The sequence below is a fragment of the Gorilla gorilla genome, chromosome 17 (assembly GCF_029281585.2).
Source record: "Gorilla gorilla gorilla isolate KB3781 chromosome 17, NHGRI_mGorGor1-v2.1_pri, whole genome shotgun sequence".
Classification (NCBI taxonomy): Eukaryota; Metazoa; Chordata; class Mammalia; order Primates; family Hominidae; genus Gorilla; species Gorilla gorilla.
In genome coordinates, this window is record NC_073241.2 from 23,609,894 (window position 1) to 23,635,161 (window position 25,268).

Sequence of the window (25,268 nt, forward strand, 5' to 3'; positions counted from 1 at the left end):
ATGCCAGCTTGAAAGGATCATTGTTTAATTTTATGTAATTTACAATACTTATTATACCTCAATAAAAGTATAACTATCTAGGGCTGGTATCAGTTGCCGAGAGGTGGAAGGAGTACCTCTCTGCAGTGTGTTAGCTCAGTTCTGAACAGGACAGGGCTGCAAGTTCAGCTGCTTCCCAGAAAATGTCCTGGATACCTGGCCTGAGTCATCATCCCATGACTAGAGAACGTGGACGGATTGTTTTATCAAGAAACTAGTGATAAACCAAGGGCTATAGGAATTAAGAACTAGGGCTAAAAAAGAAATGTTTAGAGTGATGCAAGATGGCCAATTAGAAGCAGCTGCAGTCTGCAGTGCTCACGAAGAATGAAAAGGGGCGAGGGAATTCAGCACCTTCAACTGAGATAACCAGGTTCTCACATTGGGACTGACTGGATGAACAGGTTGACCAATGGAGAATGAAGACAAGCAGGCAGGGAGTGCGATGGCCCAGCCGGGGGCGGCATGGAGCCAAAGGAACCCCCACTCCCAGCCAAGGGAAGCTGTGAGTGAGTGTGCAGTCCTGCCCGGGAAACCGTGTTTCTCTCATGGATCTTTGCAAGCCGTGGATCAAGAGATCCCCTTGTGAGCCCATGCCACCAGGGCTGTGGGTCTGATACACAGACCTGTATGGAGTCTGGGCACATCAGCTGCTCAGGCACACACAGAAACCCAGGAGTTTTACACACTCTAGCCCCGGGGATCTTCAGCACAGTGGGAAATCTGTCCATACGTATCTCTGGGAAGGGGGCTGAATCCAGGGAGCCAGGCAGCATCATTCTGCAGGCCCCATTTCCTTGACACCTCACAAGTTAAGACCCACTGGCTTGGAATCCTAGCCTGCCAACAGCAGCAGGTTGGAATCCACCTCAGATGGGTCTGAGTTCCCGGGGAGGTGGGGAGAGGCAGCCAGCATGACTGTGGTTCATAGACTCAGCCACTCCAGCCTGCCAGCTATGGAGAATACAGACAGTTTGGACAAGGAAGAGTTCCCCACGACACAGCACAGCTGGCTTGCCAGATCATGACCAGACTACCTCTTTAAGCAGGACCACAATCCATTCCTCTTCACTGGGCAGGAATCCCTGTAGGGGCTTTAACCACTCCAGCAACGGTTCTATGGACAGAGCTTTGATCTCTCCCTGAAATGGAGCTCCTGGTGGGAGGGGCAGCTGCCACCTCTGCAGTTTGGTCAACTCAGCCACTCCAACCTGCTGGCTTTGGAGAATACAGGTGGTCCGGAGGAGGAAGGATCCCTCACAGTGCAGCACACCTGCTCTACCCCAAAGCAGCCAGACTGTTTTTTTGGATGGGTCCCTGATCCCATGCCTCCTGACTCGGTGAGAATGCCCAACAGGGGTCTCCAGCCACCTCTTGCAGGTATGTGCGGGCTGGCTACAGGTCAGTATCCCCCTGGGATGGAGCTTCCAAAGGAAGGAGCTGGCTGCCATCTTTGCTGTTTCTCAGGCTTCACTGGTAATATCTCCTTCAGAGTCTATGAGGAACCTAAATTTACAAGAAAAACACAACCCCATTAAAAAGTGGGCAGAGGATCTGAACAGACACTTCCCAAAAGAGACATGCATGCAGTCAACAAAAATATGAAAAAAAACTCAACATCACTGATCATTAAAGAAATGCAAACAAAACCACAATGAGATACCATCTCATGCCAGTCAGAATGGCTACTATTAAAAAGCCAAAAAATAACAGATGCTGGGAAGGTTGCAGAGAAAAAGAAATGCTGTTGGTGGGTGTGTAAATTAGTTCAAGCCATGTGGAAGACAGTGTGGCAATTCCTCAAAGACCTAGAGGCAGAAATACCATCAGACCCAGCAATCCCATTATGGGGTATATACCCAAAGGAATATAAATCATTGTCTTATAAAAATACATGCATGCACACATATGTTCATTGCAGCAGTATTCACAAGAGCAAAGACATGGAATCAACCTAAATGCCAGTCGATGATAGATTAGATAAAGAAAATATGGTACATAGAGTGGGACATCTGGCTTCTGAGCGGGAACCTTTGTAGTGCCAGTGATGAAAGAGAGAATTAAATATGGGTGATGCTGAGAAAGGCAAGAAAATTTTTGTTCAGAAGTGTGCCCAGTGCCACACCGTGGAAAAGGGAAGCAAGCACAAGACTGAGCCTAATCTCCATGGTCTCTTCAGGTGGAAGACAGGTCAGGCCATTGGATTATCTTAACATAGAGATTGATAAGAACAAAGCCATCACCTGGGGGGAGGATACACCTGAAGTATATAAAACTATTTATCCTTGCCTCCCCCACTATGCAGATTCAGAGTGTTCATCTTTTTGACTTATTATTTCCTCTTAACAGAGATAGCCAGTTTAATAAATGGATGACTTTGATACCTTCATTTTATTTTTCTCAATATTAAGCCAGTAAACATTGCTCTGAGGGTACCATACTAATCAGTTTTAAAATTTTGTGTCATTTTTGTTGTTGCACAGAGATATATACGTATGTGTGTGTATGTTTCAGAAAGATGTATTTACTGAAAGTTGGATTCATATAGTGGTATTGATTGTATTTTAAATTATAACTACTATTTGTTTTTCATTTTAAAGGTTATACATATATACATATATATATACACACACACACTTATAGGTACACATATATCTTCATTTAAAAAAATAAAGAGAACAAATGAGCCAAAAAAGTCTCCATATTGTTACCAGTTATTTAAAATTTGATATGTTTATCTTTTTCTATCACACATACACACAATCATACTATATACTTTTTGCATTTATTTGTTTACATGGTGCTTAGATAGACTGTAATATGCAGATCACTCTCTAAAGATGTATCTATTCAGAATTAAATTTAAATAAGAACGAATATGAATTAGATTTAAACAAGAACCATATTAACTGTGAATTAATGATTTAGAACAAATTACTTAAAGTTAGTTAACCAGCTAATTTACTTATCTGATAGCTTTAAACAGTGTGTATTTACAATAGAGACTCATGTGAGTAGGCAAACATACTTGTGGACTATTTGAAAAATCACAGTGGATTAGAACTTGAAATTTGCATACCCTCTTATTCCCTGAATCTCCCCTAGAAGATGCTAGTGAGAGACAAACTAATAAATGTAATAACCATTTTAGGTTCCCCCTAGGAAATAGCTTATGTTGGTGCCATGTAAATATGTAAGATATGTGTTTGTCTTTTTTAGGAAGTTGTGCGGTTTCTAGATAAGAAACACCGAAACCACTATCGAGTCTACAATCTGCAGTATGTACATTACTCTATATTTTGCTACTGTAGATAGAAAACAGATTACTGCACGTAAGAAGATGATTTTGTTTTTTAGATTGCATTTAATCATAAGTATTTGGTAGTGGCAAGGAATGAATTTAAAAATCCCCATCTTGGACTGGCCCCATTTAGTAGAAGGAGTTAGCCCAGCAGCACAAAGTACCATATGAAGGATGTGGCTTTGGCAGGACCAATGAGGCTGCAGTGGAAGCAAACCATTTTAGGGAAGATCTGTTCTAGCGATATTAGGTTTAGGAAAATCTTTCTGTTTTTCTTGCCAGATTGCATTATGAGGACATAGACAATTTAACAAATGAGTCTTCTGACCCATCAGCAGTGGCATGTGATGAGAGCAAGGGTCTAGATGGGAAAAAAGCAAAACACTGTAGAAAATAGGTTGTAACCCAGTTTAATACCCTGTCTCTCTTGATTTTTTCCTCTACCTGTATACTCAATAGACATTTTCAGGGGGCAAACATTCTGGTCAGCTACATTTGCCTCGTGTGGTTTCTAACTACCCTGAAATAATATAATGAATAGTCTGCTAGAAAGTTAAAAATTATACCTATTAAACAAAAATAAGTTGAGTTTAGGTTATATGAGATGGATAAACCACTACCATCCTTACATTTTTGAAACGCTTGCGTTTATTTTAGAGTGGCAGGAGCAACTTGGAAAGCTCTTTTTGAAGATAGATAAGGAATTCTAATAAGATATGTTAACTTATTCATAACTTCCTCATTTATCATGTTATTCCCTATAGATATATGACATACGTGTTATTTATTTTAGGTGAAAGAGCTTATGATCCTAAGCACTTCCATAATAGGGTCGTTAGAATCATGATTGATGATCATAATGTCCCCACTCTACAGTAAGTTTTATGCTAAATTGACTATCAGAAGAGGGCTAAATATATTGGGCTTGATTTTTTGAAAATATTTTAACTAAAAATCTTAAACTTGAAATCAGTCAGATGGTGGTTTTCACCAAGGAAGTAAATGAGTGGATGGCTCAAGATCTTGAAAACATCGTAGCGATTCACTGTAAAGGAGGCACAGGTAATAGCATTTTCCTTTTTATTTCTCCATTTCTAAAGATATGTAAATATACATAAAGTACAAGAACAAGATACGTATTGCTATTAATATGTATTAATAATTGTTAGCATTTTTAAATATTAGCTCCAAGACTGAAAGAAGGGAAGGAGAAAGGAAAGAGGAGAGGAGGAAGGGTAGGAGATAGGGAGAGGATAAGGAAGGGAAGAAAGTAGGAAAAAAGAACTAAGGAAGGTTGAGCATATTTTCCCTTGTTTTACTAGTATTTGGATTTCTTTATTTTTGGTTTGCCAGTTTATATCTCTCAAAATACAAACAGTCTTTAATTTTAGAATATCAGAGTACTTTTATTTAAGGCTGATCTTTTTTATTTTTAAATTAACAAATAAAGAACCAATATATTTATGGTGTACAACATGATGTTTTGATATACGTAAACATTGCAAAATGGCTAAATCAAGCTAATTAACATATGCATTACTCCACATATTTTTGTGTGAGAACATTTAAAATCTACTGTCTCAGCAATTTTCAAGTATACATGATTATTAACTGTGGTCACTATGTTGTACAATAAATTTCCTGAACTTATTCTTCCTGTCTAACTGAAATTTTGCATCCTTTAATCAACATCTCAGGCTGGGCACAGTGGCTCACACCTGTAATCCCAGCACTTTGGGAGGTTGAGGCAGGTGGATCACATGGTGAAGCCCCATCTCTACTAAAAATTACAAAACATTAGCCAGGTGTGGTGGCATGCACCTGTAATCCCAGCTACTCGGGAGGCTGAGGCAGAAGAATCGCTTGAACCTGGGAGGCAGAGGTTGCAGTGAGCTGAGATCGCACCATTGCACTCCAGCCCGAGCAACAAGAACAAAACTCCATCTAAAAAAATAACAATAATCATAAAGTAAAAACCAACATCTTCACAATCCCCCAAGTTTTGTCTCCCCAGCCCCTGGTAACCACCATTCTACTCTCTGCTTCTATGAATTTGACTTTTTTAGATTCCACAAATAAGTGAGACATGCAGTATTTGTCTTTCTACGCCTGGCTTATTTCACTTAGCATAATGTTCTCCAGGTTCGTCCATATTATCTCGAGTGACAGGATCTCCCCTAAGGCTGAATAGTGTGCCTTTAATTATATGTACCATATATTATTTACCCATTTATCCACTGATGACATTTAGATCGACTCCATAGCTTGGGTATTATGAATAATGCTGCAGTGAACATGGGAGTGCAGATTTCATTTCCTTTGGATATATACCCAGAAGTGGAATCTCCAAATCATATGGTAGTTCTATTTTTGGTTTTTTGAGGAATCTCAGTGCTGTTTTCCACAATAACTACTAATTTACATTGACACCAACAGTGTACAATGGGGTTCCCTTTTCTCTTCATCCTCACCAACTCTTCTTTTGTCTTTTTGTTAATGACCATCCTAACAGGTGTGAGGATATCTCTTTGTGGTTTTAATTTGCTTTTCCCTGATGATTAATGATGTTTAGCATTTTCTCATTATACCTCTTGGCCATTTGTGTGTCTTCTGTTGAGAAATATCTTTTCAGGTTCTTTGCCCATTTTCTAGAGAAGTAACTTATTCTCTTGCTATTGTGTTGTCTGAATTCCTTTTTTAAAAAATCTGTTAACCTATTATCGAATGTATGCTTTGTAGATATTTCTCCCATTCTGTAGGTTGTCTCTTTACTCTATAAATATTTCCTTTGCTGTGCAAAAGCGTTTTAGTTTGATACAGTATCATTTGTCTACTTTTTCTTTCGTTGCCTATGCTTTTCAGTCATATCCAAAAACATCTTGGCCCAGACCAATGTCAAGAAGATTTTCACCTATCTTTTCTTCTAGTAGTTTTCCAATTTCATGTTTCACAGTTAAGCATTTACTTTGAGATGATTTTTGTATATTGGGTGAGATAGGTTGCAATTTCATTTTTCTGCAAGTGGATATTCAGTTTCCCCAGTATTGTTCATTGAAGAGACTGTCCTTTCCCCATCTTGGATTCTTGGCACCTTTGTTGAATATCAGCTGAGTATAAATGCATGGATTTTTTCTCGGCTTTGTATTCTGTTCCATTGGTCTATATGTCTGTTTTTGTTCCAGTAATATTTAAGGTTGTTCTTAAACTTTGTGAGAACATTTTAGATTAAGGGAGCCAACAGAGATGCTATATCAAAAATTATACTGGAATTTTTATAGTGTAATGATACGAAGAAGTTGACATTGGTGGGGTGAAAATGGGGAAAAAAAGCCATTTGTAAATCCAACCAATTTAAGTTTAGTTAGATTTTCTCTCATTCAGGTTTAGGCTTTAAATAATCATCTAAGCATATTTCACAAATTTTGACAAACATAAATAATTACATTTTTAGTGGGCTGTAAATCAATTTTTATATCAAATTCCAGGAAAACATAGCACCATCAACTGACTTATATAATTCAGTAAAATCAAGTTTTAGTCTTATTGACTAGTTTCAAGCCCATCAGTTAAAATACAGGTTCTGTGTTTAGCTGTATATTAGTTAATATACAGGTTCTGGGTTTAGCTCTACAGGTTGGAATATTGTATATAAACTGGCAATTTACAGTACCATAGTTAAGAATATAGAGGTTGAATCATTTGAAATTGCCAGTTTTTAACCATCTTTTGCTTTAAAAATGGCCATTTCACATTGTCCAACCTAAAATGTTATTATTAAAGAAGTCAGCATCAGTTTTCTATTAACTAATGCTAATTCCTTGCTTGAAGGAAAACAATCATTTCAAATTTGACTTTTTTTCTTTTTTGCTGAGAGGGGGTTTACATTATTCTGTGTTCACATAATATTTTGTTGATTTTGTTAGAGGTTGTTTAGAGGGCTAATATTCAGCTGGTATGTACGAGAGCAGCCTCTTTTTTATGTGTTCATTCATATTAGTCTTGCTATCTTCTAGTTGGTTGCTGCCTGCAGGTTACCAGTAGTATCATGATAGTAAAAATATTTTATATTGATTTATAGGAGTTCTTTAAAGAATCTGAATGCCAATTTTTCTTAGTATTATAATTATATTCTCCCCACATGTTGCCTTTTAAATTTGATTGTGATTTATTTTGTTGTACAAAAGTTTGTAAATTTTTGTTTTGTTTTGAGACATGATCTCACTGTGTCACTCAGGCTGGAGTGCAGTGGCACGATCTCGGCTCATTGCAGCCTGAACCTCCCGGGGTTCAAGCGATCCTCCCATCTCAGCCGCTCTGAGTAAGTGGGACTACAGGTGAGCGTCACCATGCCTGGCTAATTTTTGTATTTTTTATAGAGACAGGGTCTCACTGTGTTGTCCAAACTGGTCTCGAACTCCTAGACTCAAGTGATCCACCCACCTCAGCTTCCCAAAGTGCCGGGATTACAGGCATGAGCCATCATGCCTGGAGAGAAGTTTGTAATTTTGAATATAGTAAAATTTGTTTTTCTATGTGTGTGTATATATTTCACGCTTTTCTGTCATGTTTATGAAATTCACCCCCCTATACTGATGTAGTAAAGATATTCCACATTTCTTCAAAAATATTCAAGTTCCATTTTCAATATTTGGGTCTTTAATCTAATTGGAAGTTGGGGGAAGTGTTTTTTTCATATAGATAGCCAATTGTCCTAACACCATCAATTGCGTGCTGTTTTGTTCTCCATTAATTTGTAATCCCTCTCAGTAATATACCAAGTTTCTATAAATATTCAAAACTGCTCCTAAGTTCTCTCTACCACACTTTTGTAATTATTGTAGCTTTATAATGTGGTTTGATAAAGGCATAATTGTCTTGCTCTTCTTGGAACTTTATTGTTACATTCAATTTTAAAATCATTTTGTGAAGCGCCATAATAAAACATTTTTAGGATTTTTATTGGAACTACATTGAATTTATAGATTAACTTGAGAGAAGTGACAACTTTGCGATATTGAGTTGTACATGTGAGTCATCTTGTTCATTCTTTAATAATATTTTATACTTTTTTAATCATGTCTTTGCACATCTTTTCAAATATTCATTCTTGCACAAATTGTGACTGAAAATTGAATCTCTTTCTTTCTATTACATTTGGGTTGTTTCCAATTTTTATTGTGATAAATTATGTTTTTTGTTTTTTTGTTTTGAGATTAAGTCTCACTCTGTCACCCAGGCTGGAGTGCAGTGACATGATCTCAGTTCATTGCAACCTCCGCCTCCTGGGTTCAAGCAATTCTCATGCCTGAGCCTCCAGAGTAGCTGGGATTACAGGCGTCCACCACCACACCCAGCTAATTTTGTATTTTTAGTAGAGATGGGGTTTTGCCATGTTGTCCAGGCTGGTCTCAAATTCCTGACCTCAAGTGATGTGCCTGCCTCTGCCTCCCAAATTGCTGGGATTACAGGCATGAGCCACCATGCCTAGCCCAATAATACTGCTTTTAAAAATACACGTTTCTTGTTGCACATGTGGCCACATTTTTGTTCAATGTATACCTCAGACTAAAATTGTTCTGTCTTAGGGTAATGAATCTTGAACTTTATTTGATAATGTCACCTGTTTTCTAAAACAGTTGTACCAATTTTTACTCCACTGGTATTGTAGACTTCAAGCATTCCATATCTTCCCCAATACTTGCAATTCTGAGTATTTTTATCTTTAGCCTTTGGGTGTTTGTGTGATGGCATCTTGTGGTGGTGATCATTTGCATTTCTGTAATTAATAAGATTGAGGAAGTTTTTTTAAGATTAAGTATCTGGATATCCTTTTTTGTAAAGTAACTTTTTAATTTTCTTAACCACTTTTCTCCTGGATTATTCATCTTTTTTCTCCTGATTGTAGTTCTTTGTGTATTCTGATTTCAATTCTGTTATTGGTCATAAATGTATTTCAAGAAAGCTTTTCTGCTCTGTGATTTGCCTTTTCTGTCTCTCAGGAGTAGCTTTTGGTTAACAGAAGTTCTTAGTTGTATTACCATCATATGTATCATGCTTTCCCTTTATAAAGTTTGTGTTTTTGTGTCCTGATTAAGAAAATTTTCCTTGAGTTTAAAGGACATTTTACTACTGTATTTTCTTCGGGAAGGTTCATTCCTTTTAAAATTGATCTATGTGTGTGGTGTGAGGAAGGCGTCAGGTTTCATCTTTTTTCGTGTATGGCTATCCAGTTATTCCAGCACACTGGTTCAGAAGATTTTCATTTGTTTACTACCCTGAGGAACATGAATCTGTTTCTGACCTTTCTCTTCTGTTCATTGATTTTTCATCTGTGTGCCAATAGCACAACTATCTTACTGTAGCTTTCTAATATATCCTCATCATCTTCTTCTTATTCTTCACAATTGTTTGGGTATTTTAGGTCATCTATATTTCCATATAAATTTGGGAATCAACTAGTAAGTTACACACACTGGGTAGAAATTTGTTTGGAATTGCATTGAATTTATAGACTGGGGAGAATTGAATCTTTACAATATTGACTCATCCAACCCATGAACAGAGGTATTCTCTCATTTAATTAGGTCCTCTTCAATTTCTCTTTACAATGCTTTCTCATTTTCTGTATAGAAAGCTTGCATATTTTTGGTGAGATTTATTCTTAGATTTTTTTGTGGTTATTTAAATGATATCCCTTTAAAATGTTTATTTTCTAAATGTTTTTTGTTGTTTTAAATGCACTTCATTTTATTTATTAATCTTGCAGTTAGCAACTTTCCTAAACTCACTTTTTTTTTTTTTTGAAGCAGTCTCATTCTGTCACCCAGGCTGGAATGCAGTGGCATGATCATGGCTCACTACAGCCTCAACCTCCCTGGGCTCAGGTGATCCTCCTATATCAGCCTCTTGAGTAGCTAGCACTGCAGGCAGGTGCCACCATGCCCAGCTAATTTTTTCATTTTTTTGTAGAGATGGGGTTTCGCTATGTTGCCCAGGTTGGTCTCAAACTTCTGTGCTCAAGTGATCTGCCAGCCTCAGCCTCCCAAAGTGCTAGGACTGCAGGCCTGAGCCACCGTGCCCAGCCTAAACTCACTTATTAGTTCTACTAATTTATCTATAGATTCTTTTGGATTTTATGGTACATGATTACATCATATGAAAATAATAAATTATACTTTTTCCATTTCAGTCATTCATCTCCCCTATCACTGGCTAGAACATTCAGTACAGTGTAGAATTAGAAGTGGCAATAGCAGCCATCAACATACAGTTCCATTATCAAAGGAAAAGCTTTCAACATCTCTCCAAATGCTTTGCGAGTGTGTGTGTGTGTGTGTGTGTGTGTGTGTGTGTGTGTGTGTGTGTGTGTGTGTGTGTGTGTATTAGTGACCATTTATCGATTAAGAAATTCCTTGGCTGGGCGCCTTGGCTTACACCTGTAATCCCAGCACTTTGGGAGGCCCAGTGGGGGCAGATCACTTGAGGCCAGGAGTTTAAGACCAGCCTAGGCAACATGGTGAAACCCTGTCTCTACTAAAAAATACAAAAATTTGCCAGGTGTGGTGGCACATGCCTGTAATGACAGCTACTCCGGCTGAGGCACGAGAATCACTTGAAACCAGGAGGCAGAGGTTCCAGTGAGCCAAGATCGCACCACTGCTCTCCAGCCTGGATGACAGAGTAAGACTCTGTCTCAAAAAATGAAACAAAAAAAAAAAAAAGAAAGAAGGAAAAAAGAAATTCGTTTAGCTTGCTAAGAGTTTTTTTAAATCATGAATGGATGTTGAATTCTTAAAGATTTTTCTGAATCTTTGAGATGATAATTTTTCTACTTTATCCTATAAATAAATGTGGTTAATTACATTGATTAAATGGTAAACCAACATGTTTCTGGAATAAATGTAATTTAGTTGTGCTGTATTATTTTGTTAAATACTTATTAAATTATTTTATTATTAAATTGCTGGATTCTGTCCGTTAATATTTTGTTTAGGATTTTCAAATTCATGTCGTCTGAGCGATTGGTTATAATTTTCCTTTCTCATAGTTTTTTCAAATCTTGGCTTCGTAAAGTGAGTTAAATTTCATTTTCTCTGTTTTTATTCTCTGGGTAAATTTATGTATGCTGATTTTTTTCCTTCTTAAGTGTAAAGTGAAATTCACCAGTGAACGCACATTGGCCTAGAGTTTTCTCTGGAGAGGTCTTTAAATTATGGCTCAATTCCCTATATAGAATGTTTTTATAATTTTATTTCTTTTGCCCATTTTGGTAGATTATAGTTTTCCCAGCGTTTGTCCATTTAATCTAACTTTGCAAATTGTCTTGACATCAAATTGTTCACAATATCATTTTACCATTTTAGTGTCTGCAGAGATGTTCCCTTTTTTATTCCTGACTTTGCTTTCTTGATGCCTTCTCCCCTTTTTTCTTCTGAGTAGTCGCACCAGGGATTTATCAATTTTACTAGTCTTTTAAACGAACCAAGTTTTTGGCCTATTTGTGGTCTCTATTTTTTACTTATTTTTTATTTCATCAATTACTATTATATTTAGTACTTTCTTCTGTACTCCTTGGATTAATTTGTTCTTTTCCTGACTTCTTGACATGGATAATTCTTAGAGTGTCAACCACTATCTTTTCTATTTACCATTTAAGGCTACAAGTTTTCCTCTAAGAATTGCTTTAGTTTCGTCCCATAAATTTTTATTTTCAGTGTTTTTATTTTACTTAGTTCAAACTATGTTCCAACTTTGTGCTTGTTTTTTTTTTGACCCATGAGTTATGTAGAAGTATACTTCCTTATTTCCAAACATATGAGAATTTTGTATTTATCTTTAAATTTTTGATTTCTGATTATATTGTGTGGTGGACACAGAACATACTATGTATTTTTTTTTTTTTTTTTAGTTCTTTGAAATTTGTTTAGACTTGCTTAATGGCCCAGAATTTGGTCGATATTGTCAAATGTTTTCTGTACATTTGAAAAGAACATGTATTATGCATTGTTGAGAACAGTGTTCTATGTACATCTATTTTATTTAACTCTTCTGTTTTCCTACTGACATTCTGTTTCCATTCGATTGAATTTTAATAATATAATTCTTTCCTTCTCACCGTCTGTCATTACCTTGGAAGTCATATACTCTTTTTCTATGTTTTTAGTAATTACTGTAAAGATTTCAACCTGCATCCTTGATTTAGCTATTAATTTTTATGTTGAGCCTGCATCTAGAAATCTTCCTGAATTCTCTCATTAGATTACGGAGTTATTCTAAAGATTTACTTACTACACTGACTTTCTACACTGGTTAGGCTCTGTAGTATACTGTTAAATGGAAGCAGTGAAGAGAGGGCATTTTTGTTTAATTCCAGGCTTTAAAGAAAATGCTGTCAATATTATGTCATTAATGTGATGTTCCTGGTAGGTATTTTGGTAGATTCTCTTTGCTGAGTTAAGGAAGTTTCCTAGTTGTTAATTTTTAAAGTCACAGGTGCAGGCTGAATTTTAGTGAATGCTTTTTTCCTGCATTAATTGAGATAATTGTAAGGTGTGTCTTCTTTAATTAATGAATATGATAAATTGCATTAATATAGATTTCTGATGTAGGATGATTCTTGTATTTGTTATTATTTGTTTTTTAATGGGCAAAAGACTTTGTTTTTCTTTTTGAGCTTAGATTTTTGGTATAAATTAACTTTTAGATTTGGAAGTGCATATACAGGTTTATTGGTAATATTGTGTGATGCTGAGGTTTGGGGTATGATTGATTGCATCACCCAGGTACTGAGCACAGGACCCAATAGTTAGTTTTTCAACCTGTGCCCTTTTCTGCTGTGCCCCTTCTAGAACTCCCCAGGGTCCATTATTGCCACCTTGATGTCCATGAGCACCCATTGTTTAGCTTTCACTTATGAGTGAGAACATATGGTATTTGGTTTTTTGTTCCTGCATTAATTTGCTCAGGATAATGACTTCCAGCTGCGTCCATGATGCTGCAAAGGAAATGATTTCTTTTCTTTTTTTTTTTTTTTTTTTGAGAGGGAGTTTCACTCTTGTTGCCCATGCTGGAGTGCAATGGTGCAGTCTTGGCTCACTGCAACATCCACCTCCCAGGTTCAAGCGATTCTCCTGGCTCAGCCTCCCAAGTAGCTGGGATTACAAGCGCCTGCCACCACACCCAGCTAATTTTTGTATTTTTAGTAGAGATAGGGTTTCACCAAGTTGGCCAGGCTGCTCTCGAACTCCTGACCTCAGGTGATCCACCCACCTCAGCCTCCCAAAATGCTGGGATTATAGGCATGAGCCACCGCGCCCAGCCTATTTTTTGTTTGTTTGTTTTTGAGATGGAGTCTTGCTCTGTCACCCAGGCTGGAATGCAGTGGTGTAATCTCGGTCACTGCAACCTCCGCCTCCTGGGTTCAAGCGATTCTCCTGCCTCAGCCTTCTGAGTCACTGGGATTACAGGTGTGCACCACCATGCCCGGCTAATTTTTGTATTTTTAGTAAAGACGGAGTTTCACTGTGTTGGCCAGGCTGGTCTTGAACTGCTGACCTCAAGTGATCTGCCTGCCTTGGCCTCCCAAAGTGCTGGGATTACAGATGTGAGCCACAGGGACATGACATGGGAGATTGTGGGATACTGGTGATGACAGAGGTGAGTGTGGTGAAGCCCTAGGGGATGGTGAATGGTAGCTCCGGATCCCTGGTGAGGAGCTTCCTCTTAAGTCTGAGTTTCTGAGAGGGGAGAGGGAGAAGCTGGGTGAGGCTAGCATGGATCTTGGGGAGTCCGGGCTGCGGGACCGTTCATAAGAAGAGCCAGACAAGACCCTAGTGTTCTTAGGTGCAGACATGATTAGGAAACCTGCAGCTCCCAGAGACCCCTACTAATTTCCAAACCCGCAGAATGAAGGAGTGTGTGTGTGTGTGTGTGTGTGTGTGTGTGTGCGTGTGTGTGTGTGTTTGTGTGTGTGGGGTGTGAGGTATGTGCTCCTTAAGAAAATGGAAATAAACCAACCAATGAGACAGACAGACAGACAGACAGAGATTCACTTGCCCAAGTGTTCTGTCCTGTCCTCTGAATCCGCTTCCAAGTCACCAGACGCTGTGAGCTCCAAGTCCACGCAGAGTCCGCCAAACGCTCCGGCCGCTGCTCCGCTCTGCGAAGATCTGAGTACAGGCCAGCCAGGGTGGGTTTAAATAGCCTCGGGCACAACCTCGCAGCGGAAAGGGCGGAGCTTCACTCCTCCTTTCCATCAGTCACCCCCAACTTTCCCAGGCTACACCTCGTAGGAAACTGTTCTCCTGATTTGATTTCATGCGCCACCTTTGGGACAATCTGAGAGCTTACAAGTTTTCTTGACCAAAGGTATGATGAATTAAATGCACGGAAACACTGAAAACCAACTAGGGGTTCTGTGGTTCCCACGTTGTGGTTTTGACACCAGCAGCATCCTTGTCACCCTCAAACCCCGGAGATCCACAGATCTGTGTGGTAACAAGCCCTCCCCCTGACCCTGATGCATGGCAGTTGAAGAATTACCCGTGTAAGCGAAAAGACTTTGAAGAAGAGGTGGAGATAGGCGTTGTAGAAACATCCTTTTGCTCTGGAACCCCGTAGAGGCTTGGGAGCCAGTTGGGTGGAGCATTCGTTGGATGAGGGTGCTCGGGTTAGGAATATCAAGGTGTGGCTCCAGATAATTCCATCATCTAGTTAAGTTTCCAGTTATGCTAATCTGTTTTAAAATTCCGTTTGTGTAAATTCTTTTACTCAGACTGAGAATGGCAAAGCCTCAACCCCAATTTCCAGGGAGGGTTGAGAGCCTCAGGTGGGGTTGATGACCAATAGCCTATGGTTTAACCCATCATGCCTATAGAATGAGGTCTCCATAAAAACCTAAAAGGACTGGGTTTAGAGAGCTTCTGGATAACACTTCCTGGAAGGCAGTGCGCCCCTCCCCACATGCTGGGCCCAAAAGTTTTTTCTGAAGTTTTTGCAATATCCGCTAAAATACAGAAAATGGGAAATGTCAGTGTTTCCCTGCGTGCTGTGAGCTCTTCCAGCAAATGAATGCAACTAAAACTGGGAGTGGTGGAAACCTGATTTACAGCCAGTTGCTGAGAAGCACAGGTAAAACAACGTAGGGCTTCCCATTGTTATTAGTGTGGGAGGCCAGTCTTGCGGGACTCGGCCCTTTGGAATCTAATGCTATGTCCCGGTAGATAGCGTCACCGTTGAACTCGAAGCCACACGTATGTTGAGAACAATTTTTCTGGTCATCCGCTGCATGTCTTCTTTACAATACGTAATCAAATTCTTTATCCTGACCTTAAGGCACCTGGGTCGAGAACCATGATTTGAATCAAAAATTGGTCTGTCACTTTCTGAGTTTGAAACTTTGTTTTGCCGTTAGCGTTTTGCTATTGCTTTCTCGTTTTCTTTGCTTTCGTTTTGTTTCTAAGTTCTGAGATATATGGGCAGGGTGTGCAGATTTGTTACTAAGGTAAACAAACGTGTGCCATGGTGGTTTGCTGCACCTGGCAACCCATCACCTAGGTATTAAGCCCAGCATGCAGTAGCTGTTTTTCTTAACGCTCTGCCTCCCAAAAGGCCCCAGTGTGTGTTGTTCCCCTTCCTGTGTCCATGTGATCCCATTTTTCGGCTCCCATTATAAGTGAGAATGTGGCGTTTGGTTTTCTGTTCCTGGATTAGTTTGCTGAGGATAATGACTTCACATCACCAGTGTCTCTGTTTTTTATTATAAAGAGTAGTATTTTATTGAATAAGATTTACTTCCAGAAAAATAAGCTTTAATCTACCGTGAATGCCAGACTCTACAGCAGAAAGCAATTTTCTCAGTTTTCCACACACAAAGGTTCCTACTAAGTGAAAAAAGCCACAGAATTTCATACACAAATGTACTACTCTGTCTCAAAACATCTCACATAAGCATGCACTATACTAATACCATTAGATCAGCTCTTTAGTCAGGTTAAAGTATCCCTCTAATAACTGATTTTTATAATGTTATCCACATCCACGCCCAATCAGTCTGCCATTCTTAATGGTGTACAGCATTATTGAAGACAATGGAATTGATGGAGCCCATATCCACTGACAAACCGTGACTTATGTTGGTTTGATTTATGATTTTTCAACGTTATGATGGGTTTATTGGAATATTAGATGCGTTTCTGAGATACACTGGGTTTATGAGTATGCGACCCTATACTCCAGAAACAGGTGTATAAAGAAAAACAGGTGTACCTAATTAAAATATACTTAGTGACCTGGGATAAACCAATAGATTCTTACAACTGATGGAGAACCATGAAAGAGGGATAGCGGTAAATAATCACAATAACACAATTTTCCAGCACCTGTTGAGGATTCCCCAAAAGGACGCAGGACGTAGGATGCACCTAAGGCATATGAAAGAGAGAGGGCAGAGGGAATAAGAGAGAAATAGGAGGAAGGAAAGGAAGGAAGGAAGGAAGGAAGGAAGGAAGGAAGGAAGGAAGGAAGGAAAGACGGAAAGACGGAAGGAAGGAGAAAACACCCGGTGTTACTGAAACCACAAAATGCGGTTTCCCCCTGTGGGTAAGACTGCAATGTGGATGAATCTTGAAAATATTGTGCTAAAAGTGTTATGTCAGTCATAAAAGCTCACGTATTGTGCAATTCCGTTTATAGGAAATGTCCACAATGTGGAAATCTATGCATATGGGGTTGATCGCTCTATGCAGTTGTTACCTAGGGCTGAGGGTCAGGGAGAGGGTTTGAGACAGAATGAGGAGTGACTAATGTCCACAGGGTTTTTCTCTGGTCGGGGGTGATAAAACCTTCTAAAATGGATTGCGAATTAAAATTGAATGTGTACAAGCACAAATATACTAAAATCCACTCAATTCATGACTTTTAATGGGGCAATTTTATGTGGCACACTCTTCTGGAGACCACGGCAGACATAGTGAGAGAGAAAAAGGTGAGTAAATCTCTGAAACGGAGGCAGAAACAGAGAGAATGAGAAGCCCTGTGAATGGAAGGGAGAGAGAAAAGGGAAAATGGTCCTATTTACAAATGACAGCTGTGAAACTGGGGTTCACATCAGCAGTGTCACTGCCAGGAAGGAGGGTCATGCGAGCCATGTCACCGGTAGCGTGGCCCGCAGGGACGCTGACATGCTGGAGTGTCGTGCCAGCATGGGCTCTGGCAGCCACGTGGGGCAGCAGGAGGGTCCCGCTGCACAGCTGTGGGGTGAGGATAGACTGTGCGGTGATATCGGCCATTACAGGGGCCTCTTCTTCTGGCAACAGTGTGACAGTAGCAAGTGGATGGAAAGGCCTGTGTGTGAGGACGGAATGCAGGAGGGGCTCTTCTGCGGCTGGGTGTGGGTCCCTCCCCAGAAATGTGGAGACATGGCCAGGTAGCTGCATCATGTTGGCTAGTAGATTGGCCAGGGCTTCGAACTGAAGGACAATAACGGGGAGTAGCTGTCAGGCCCTGGGAGTGTCTGAGTGTAAGTGGAGATGGGTTTGGGGTCCCTGAGGGAAGCGTGGGAGCCATCCCTGTATAGATACAGGTCATTGGGAGGTAGCCTGGTGAGGCCTGTGAGTGTCCAGGGTTCCCCTGGGTGCCTGGGGCTGACTGTGGCAGAAATCTGGGGAAGGCTGGAGAGAATCTGGGAGACACAGGAGAGTCCCTGAAGGCAGGGGGTGAAGAGGTGAAAGAAATGGGGGAGGGTTGCAGCAAGGTCCGTGAGTTTGTAGGTGATACCTGGGTGTGGGAAGCTGACCCCAGGTGTAATGTGGAGATGGTTGAAGAGTAGCTGAGAGAGACAGAAGAGTCCCTGAGGGCTGGGGGTGAGAACATGAGAGAGACTGGGGAGTAAGTCAGTGAAATTCGTGAGTTCGGTGGTGTGTCGTGGGTGCCTGGAACTGAGTCCAGCTGGAAAGCTGGAATCTAGAGAAGTTTTGAGAGTAGCTGAAAGAGACACAAGAGTCCCTGTGGGCTGAGGGCAAAGACCTGAGAGAGACCAGGGAGGACCTCCGTGAAGTCTGTGAGTCTGTAGGTGATTCCGGAGTGTGGGAGGCTGACTCCCTCTGAAATCTGGGCGTGGTGGTAGAGTAGCTGGGACAGACATGAGAGTCCCAGGGGGCTGGGGATGAAGACATGAGAGAGACTGGGGAGTAACGCAGTGAAACTGCTGAGTTTGTATGTAATTCCTGGGTGCCTGGAACGGACTCCTGCTGAACTGTGGGCGTGGTTGGAGAGTAGCTGGGACACACACTAGAGTCCCTGAGGGCTGGAGGTGAAGACATGAGACAGACCGGGGAGTAACTCAGTGAAACTGGTGAGTTTGGTGGTGACTCCGGGGTGCCTGGAACTGACTCCAGCTGAAATGTGGGGGTGGTTGGAGAGTAGCTGGGACAGACAGGAGAGTCCCTGAGGGCTGCTGAAGACATGAGAGAGACTGGAGAGTAATTGAGTGAAATTGGTGAGTTTGGTGTTGATTCCGGGGTGCAAGGAACTGCTTCCAGCTGAAATCTGGGCGTTGTTGGAGAGTAGCTGGGACAGACAGGAGAGTCCCTGAGGGCTGGTGAAGACATGAGAGAGACTGGGGAGTAACGCAGTGAAATTGGTGAGTTTGGTGGTGATTTCTGGGTGCCTGCAACGGACTCCCGCTGAAATGTGGGCGTGGTTGGAGAGTAGCTGGGACAGACAGGAGAATCCCTGAGGGTTGGAAGTGAAGACATGAGACAGACCGGGGAGTAACTCAGTGAAACTGGTGAGTTTGGTGGTGACTCCGGGGTGCCAGGAACTGACTCCAGCTGAAATGTGGGGGTGGTTGGAGAGTAGCTGGTAGAGACTGGAGGGTCCGTAAGGGCTGGGGGTGAAGACGTGAGAGAGACTGGCAAGGATCTCACTGAGGTCTGTGAGTTTGTAGGTGTTTCTTGGGTGTGGGATACCGATGCCCGCTGAAATCTTGGCGTAGTTGGAGAGTAGCTGGGACAGACAGAAGAGTCATTGGTGGCTGGGGTGAGCTGCTGGATGATGGCAGTAAGAACATATGGTATATTATTGATGAATGAGGTGACTGTGAGGAATCTCCCGAGGAGGACACGGGAGAACACAATGACATGAGTGATTGTCCTTCTTGGTTAGGAAAGGGAAATGTAAAGTTGCGGAATTCTGTCGATGACGGATGTGAGAGTGGTGAAGCCCTGCGGGATGATGTAGAGTACTTCCACATCCCTTGTGAGGAGCTTCCCCTTGGGTCTGAGATCCTGGGAGGGGAGAGGTAGATGCTGGGTGAGGCAGGCATGGATCTTGAGGAGTCAGGGCTGGGGGACCGCTCATATGCTCCCGAAACCTGTGAGTCTCTGGGGGACTCCTAGGTGCATGTTGCTGATTCCCGCAGGAACCTGGGGATGGCTTGAGAGTAACTGGGAGCCACAGGAGAGTCCCTGAGGCCTGGGGGTGAAGAGATGAAAGACACAGGGGAGGAGCACCGTGAGGCTCGTGAGTTTGTAGGTGACTCCTGGGTGTGGGGGGCTGACTCCAGCTGAAATCTGGGGTTGTTTGGAGAGTAGCTGGGAGACCCAGGAGACTTCCCGAGAGCTGGGGGTGAGCTGCTGGGTGATGGCAGTAGGAACATGTGGTATATTACTGATGAACGTGGTGACTCTGAAGAATCCTCAGAGGAGGACACGGGAGAGACCAATGGCTTCATTGATTGCCCATCACGGAGAGGACAGGGAAATGGGAGATTGTGGGATACGGGCGATGACAGAGGTGAGTGTGGTGGAGCCCTAGGGGATGGTGAATGGTAGCTCCGGATCCCTGGTGAGGAGCTTGCACTTAAGTCTGAGTTTCTGAGAGGGAAGATGGGAGAAGCTGGGTAAGGCTAGCATGGATCTTACGGAGTCCGGGCTGGGGGACCGTTCATAAGAAGAGCCAGACAAGACCTTATGTTCTTAGGTGCAGACATGATTAGGAAACCTGCAGCTCCCAGAGACCCCTACTAAGTTCCTAACCAGCAGAATGAAGGAGTGAGTGTGTGTGTGTGTGTGTACACCAAATATATCTTATATAGTGTACAGAAAATAGCAAAATACAAAATAATATATATTTTATACTGCATAGAAGATATCAAAGTAGACCAAATATATATTATATACTGTACATAAAATATCAAAGTATACATAATATATATTATATTACTGTACATAAAATATCAAAGTACAACAAATCTATAATATATAGTGTACATAAAGTATCAAAGTACACCAAATATATATTATGCACTGTACATAAAATATCAAAATACAGCAAACATATATACTGTACATAAAATATCAAAGTACACCATATATAATATATATTGTACATAAAATATCAAAGTATAGCAAATATATACTGTACATAAAATTTCAAAGTACAACAAATATATATTATACACTGTATGTAAAATGTCAAAGTACACCAAATATATATTATATACTGTACATAAAATATCAAAGTACACCAAATGTATATTATATACTGTACATAAAATATCAAAGTACACCAAATATATACTATATACTGTACATGAAATATCAAAGTACACCAAATTTATAGGCTGTATATAAAATATCAAACTACAGCAAATATGTATCTTATACTATACATAAAATATCAAAATACACCAGATATGTATTGTATATTGTACATAAAATATCAAAGTATGCCAAATTTGTATCATATGCTGTACATAAAATATTAAAATACACCAAAAATATATACTGTACACAAAATATTAAATTACACCAAATATGTATCATATACTATACATAAAATAACAAAGTACACCAAATATGTATCATATACTGTACATAAATTATAAAAGTACACCAAATATGTATCATACACTGAACATAAAATATCAAAATACACCAAATATGTATCATATACTGTACATAAAATATCAAAGTACACCAAATATGTGTCATACAGTGTATATAACATATCAAAGTACACCAAACATGTACCATATACTGTACATAAATTATCAAAGTACACCAAATATGTATCATATACTTTACATAAAATATCAAATTACACCAAATACATATTATATACTATACATAAAATATCAAAGCACATCAAATATATATGATATACTGTACATAAAATATCAAAGTACACCAAATATATATTATATGATGTACATAAAATATCTAAGTACACAAAATATGTACTGTACATAAAATATCAAAGTACACAAAATATGTATCACACACTGTACATAAAATATCAAATTACACCAGATATTAATCATATACTCTACATAAAATATCAAAGTACACCAGATATGTATTCTATAATGTATATAAAATATCAAAATTCACCCCATATATATAATATATGGTACATAAAATATCGAAGTATACCAAATCTGTATTATATACTGTACATAAAATAACAAAGTAAACCCAACATATATTCTACAGTGTACATAAAATCTCAAAGTACTCCAAATATGTATTATATACTGTACATAAAATATCAAAGTAACCAAAGATATATACTGTACACAGACTATCAAAGTACATTAAATATGTATCATACACTCTATATAAAATATGAAATTACACAAAATATGTATCACATACTGTACATAAAATATCAAAGTACACCAAATATGCATCATAAACTGTACAAAACACATCAGAGTACACCGAATATGTATCATATACTATACATAAAATATCAAAGTGTAACAAACATGTATCCTATACTGTACATAAAATATCAAATTACACCAAATATGTATCATATACTGTATATAAAATATCAAAGTACACCAAATATATATGATATACTGTACATAAAATATCAAAGTACACCAAATGTATATTATACACTGTACATAAAAGGTCAAAGTACACGAAACATATATTAAATACTGTACATAAAATATCAAAGTACACCAAATGTATATTATACACTGTACATAAAAGGTCAAAGTACACCAAACATATATACTGTACATAAAATATCAAAGTACACCAAATATAAATTGTATACTGTACACATATCACAGTACATAAAATATATATTATATAATGTACATAAAATATCAAAGTACACAAAATATGTATCATATACTGTACATAAAATAAAAAAGTACACAAAATATATATTATACACTGTACATAAAATATCAAAGTACACCAAATATGCATCATATATTTTACAGGTAATATCAACCTACACCAAATATGTATCATGTACTGTACATAAAATATCAAAGTATACAAAATATGTATTATAAACTGCATAAGAAATATCAAATTACACCAAATATGTATCATATACTGTATGTAAAATATAAAAGTACACCAAATGTGTATCATACTCTGTACATAAAATATCAATGCACAGCATATATGAATCATTTACTGTATGTAAAATACCAAAGCACACCAAATGTTTATCATATACTGTTCCTAAAATATCAAGGAACACCAAATATATATAATATACTGTACATAAAATATCAAAGCACACCAAACATATAAACTGTAAAAAAAATCAAAGCACACCAAATATATATTATATACTGAATATAAAATATCAAAGCACACCAAAAATAGATTATATACTGTATATAAAATATCAAATCACACCAAATATATATAATATACCATACATAAAATATCAAAGCACAACAAACATGTATTATATACTTTACATGAAATATCAAAGAACACCAAATATATATTATATACTGTACTTAAAATATCAAAGTAAACAAAATATATATTATATACTGTACATAAAATATCAAAATACACCAAATATATTTTATATACTGTACATAAAATATCACAGTACACCAAATATGTATCATAGACTGTACATAAAATATCAAAGTACACCAAACATGTATACTATACATAAAATATCAAAGTACACCAAACAGATATTATATGCTATACATAAAATATCAAATAACACCAAACATATATTTTATACTGAACATAAAATATCAAAGTGCAACAAATATATTTTATATACTGTACATAAAATATCAAAGTACACGAAATTTGTATCATATATTATACATAAAATATCAAACTACACCAAACATGAATCATATATTGTACATAAAATATCAAAGTACACCAAATATGTATCATATTCTCTACATAAAATATCAAAGCACACCAAATATGTATTATACACTGTACCTAAACTCTGAAAGTACACCACATATGTGTCATACTGTACATAAAATATCAAAGTGCACCAAATATGTATCATATACCGTACATAAAATATCAAATTTCACCAAATATGTATCATGTACTGTACATAAAATATCAAAGTACAGCAAATATGTATCATATACTGTAGAAAAAATATCAAACTACACCAAAAAGGAATCATGTAGTGTACATAAAATACAAAGATACACCAAATATGAATCATATACTGGATATAAAATATCAAAGTACACCAAATATGTATCATATACTGTACATAAAATATCAAAGTACACAAAATATGTATACTGTACTGTACATAAAATATCAAAGTACACCACATATATATTATTCTCTGTACATAAAATATCAATGTACACCAAATATATGTCATATACTGTACAGAAAATATCAAAGTACTCCTAATATATACAGTACATAAAATATCAAACTACACAATATTTATATTATACTCTGTACATAAAATATCAAAGTACATCAAATATCATAGAGTGCGCATAAAATGTCAAAGTACACCAAATATGTATCATATACTGTACATAAACTATCAAAGTACCCAAAATATGTATCATATACTGTACATAAAATAACAAAGTATGCCAAATATGTATCATATACTGTACATAAAATATCAAAGTACACCAAATATGTATCATATACCGTACAGAAAATAACAAAATACACAAAATACGTACAATATATTGTACCTAAAATGTCAAATTACACCAAATATGTATCGTATACTGTATATAAAATATCAAAGTACACCAAAGATATATACTATACATAAAATACCAAATTTCACCAAACACGCACCATATACCGTACATAAAATATCAAACTACACTGTATATATATTATACACAGAACATAAAGTATCAAAGTACACAATACATATATTATATACTGTATATAAAATATCAAAGTAAACCAAATATATATTATATACTGTAATTAAAATGTCAAATTACACCAAATATATATTATATACGGTACGTAAAATATCAAAATACACCAAATATGTATCACATACTGTAGATAAAATATCAAAATACACCAAATATGTATCATATACTTTACATAAAATATCAAAGTACAGCAAATATGTATCATATACTGTACATAAAATATCAAAGTACAACAAATATGTATCATATACTGTACATAAAATATCAAAATACACCAAATATGTATCACATACTGTAGATGAAATATCAAAATACACCACATATGTATCATATACTGTACATAAAATATCAAAGTACAGCAAACATGTATCATATACTGTACACAAAATATCAAACTACACCAAATGTGTATCAAATACTGCACATAAAATATCAAAGTACACCAAATATATATTCTATACTGTACATAATATATCAAACTACATCAAATATATAGTCTATGCTGTACATAAAATATCAAAGTACACCACATGTATACTATATACTGTACATATATCAAATTATGCAAAGTATATATTCTATACTGTTCATAAAATGTCAAAGTACCCAAAATATACATACTATACTGTACATAAAATATCAAAGTACACAAAATATATATACTATACTGCACATAAAATATCAAAGTACCCATCCTATATATTATCTACTGTACATAAAAAATCAAAGTTCCCAAACTATATATTA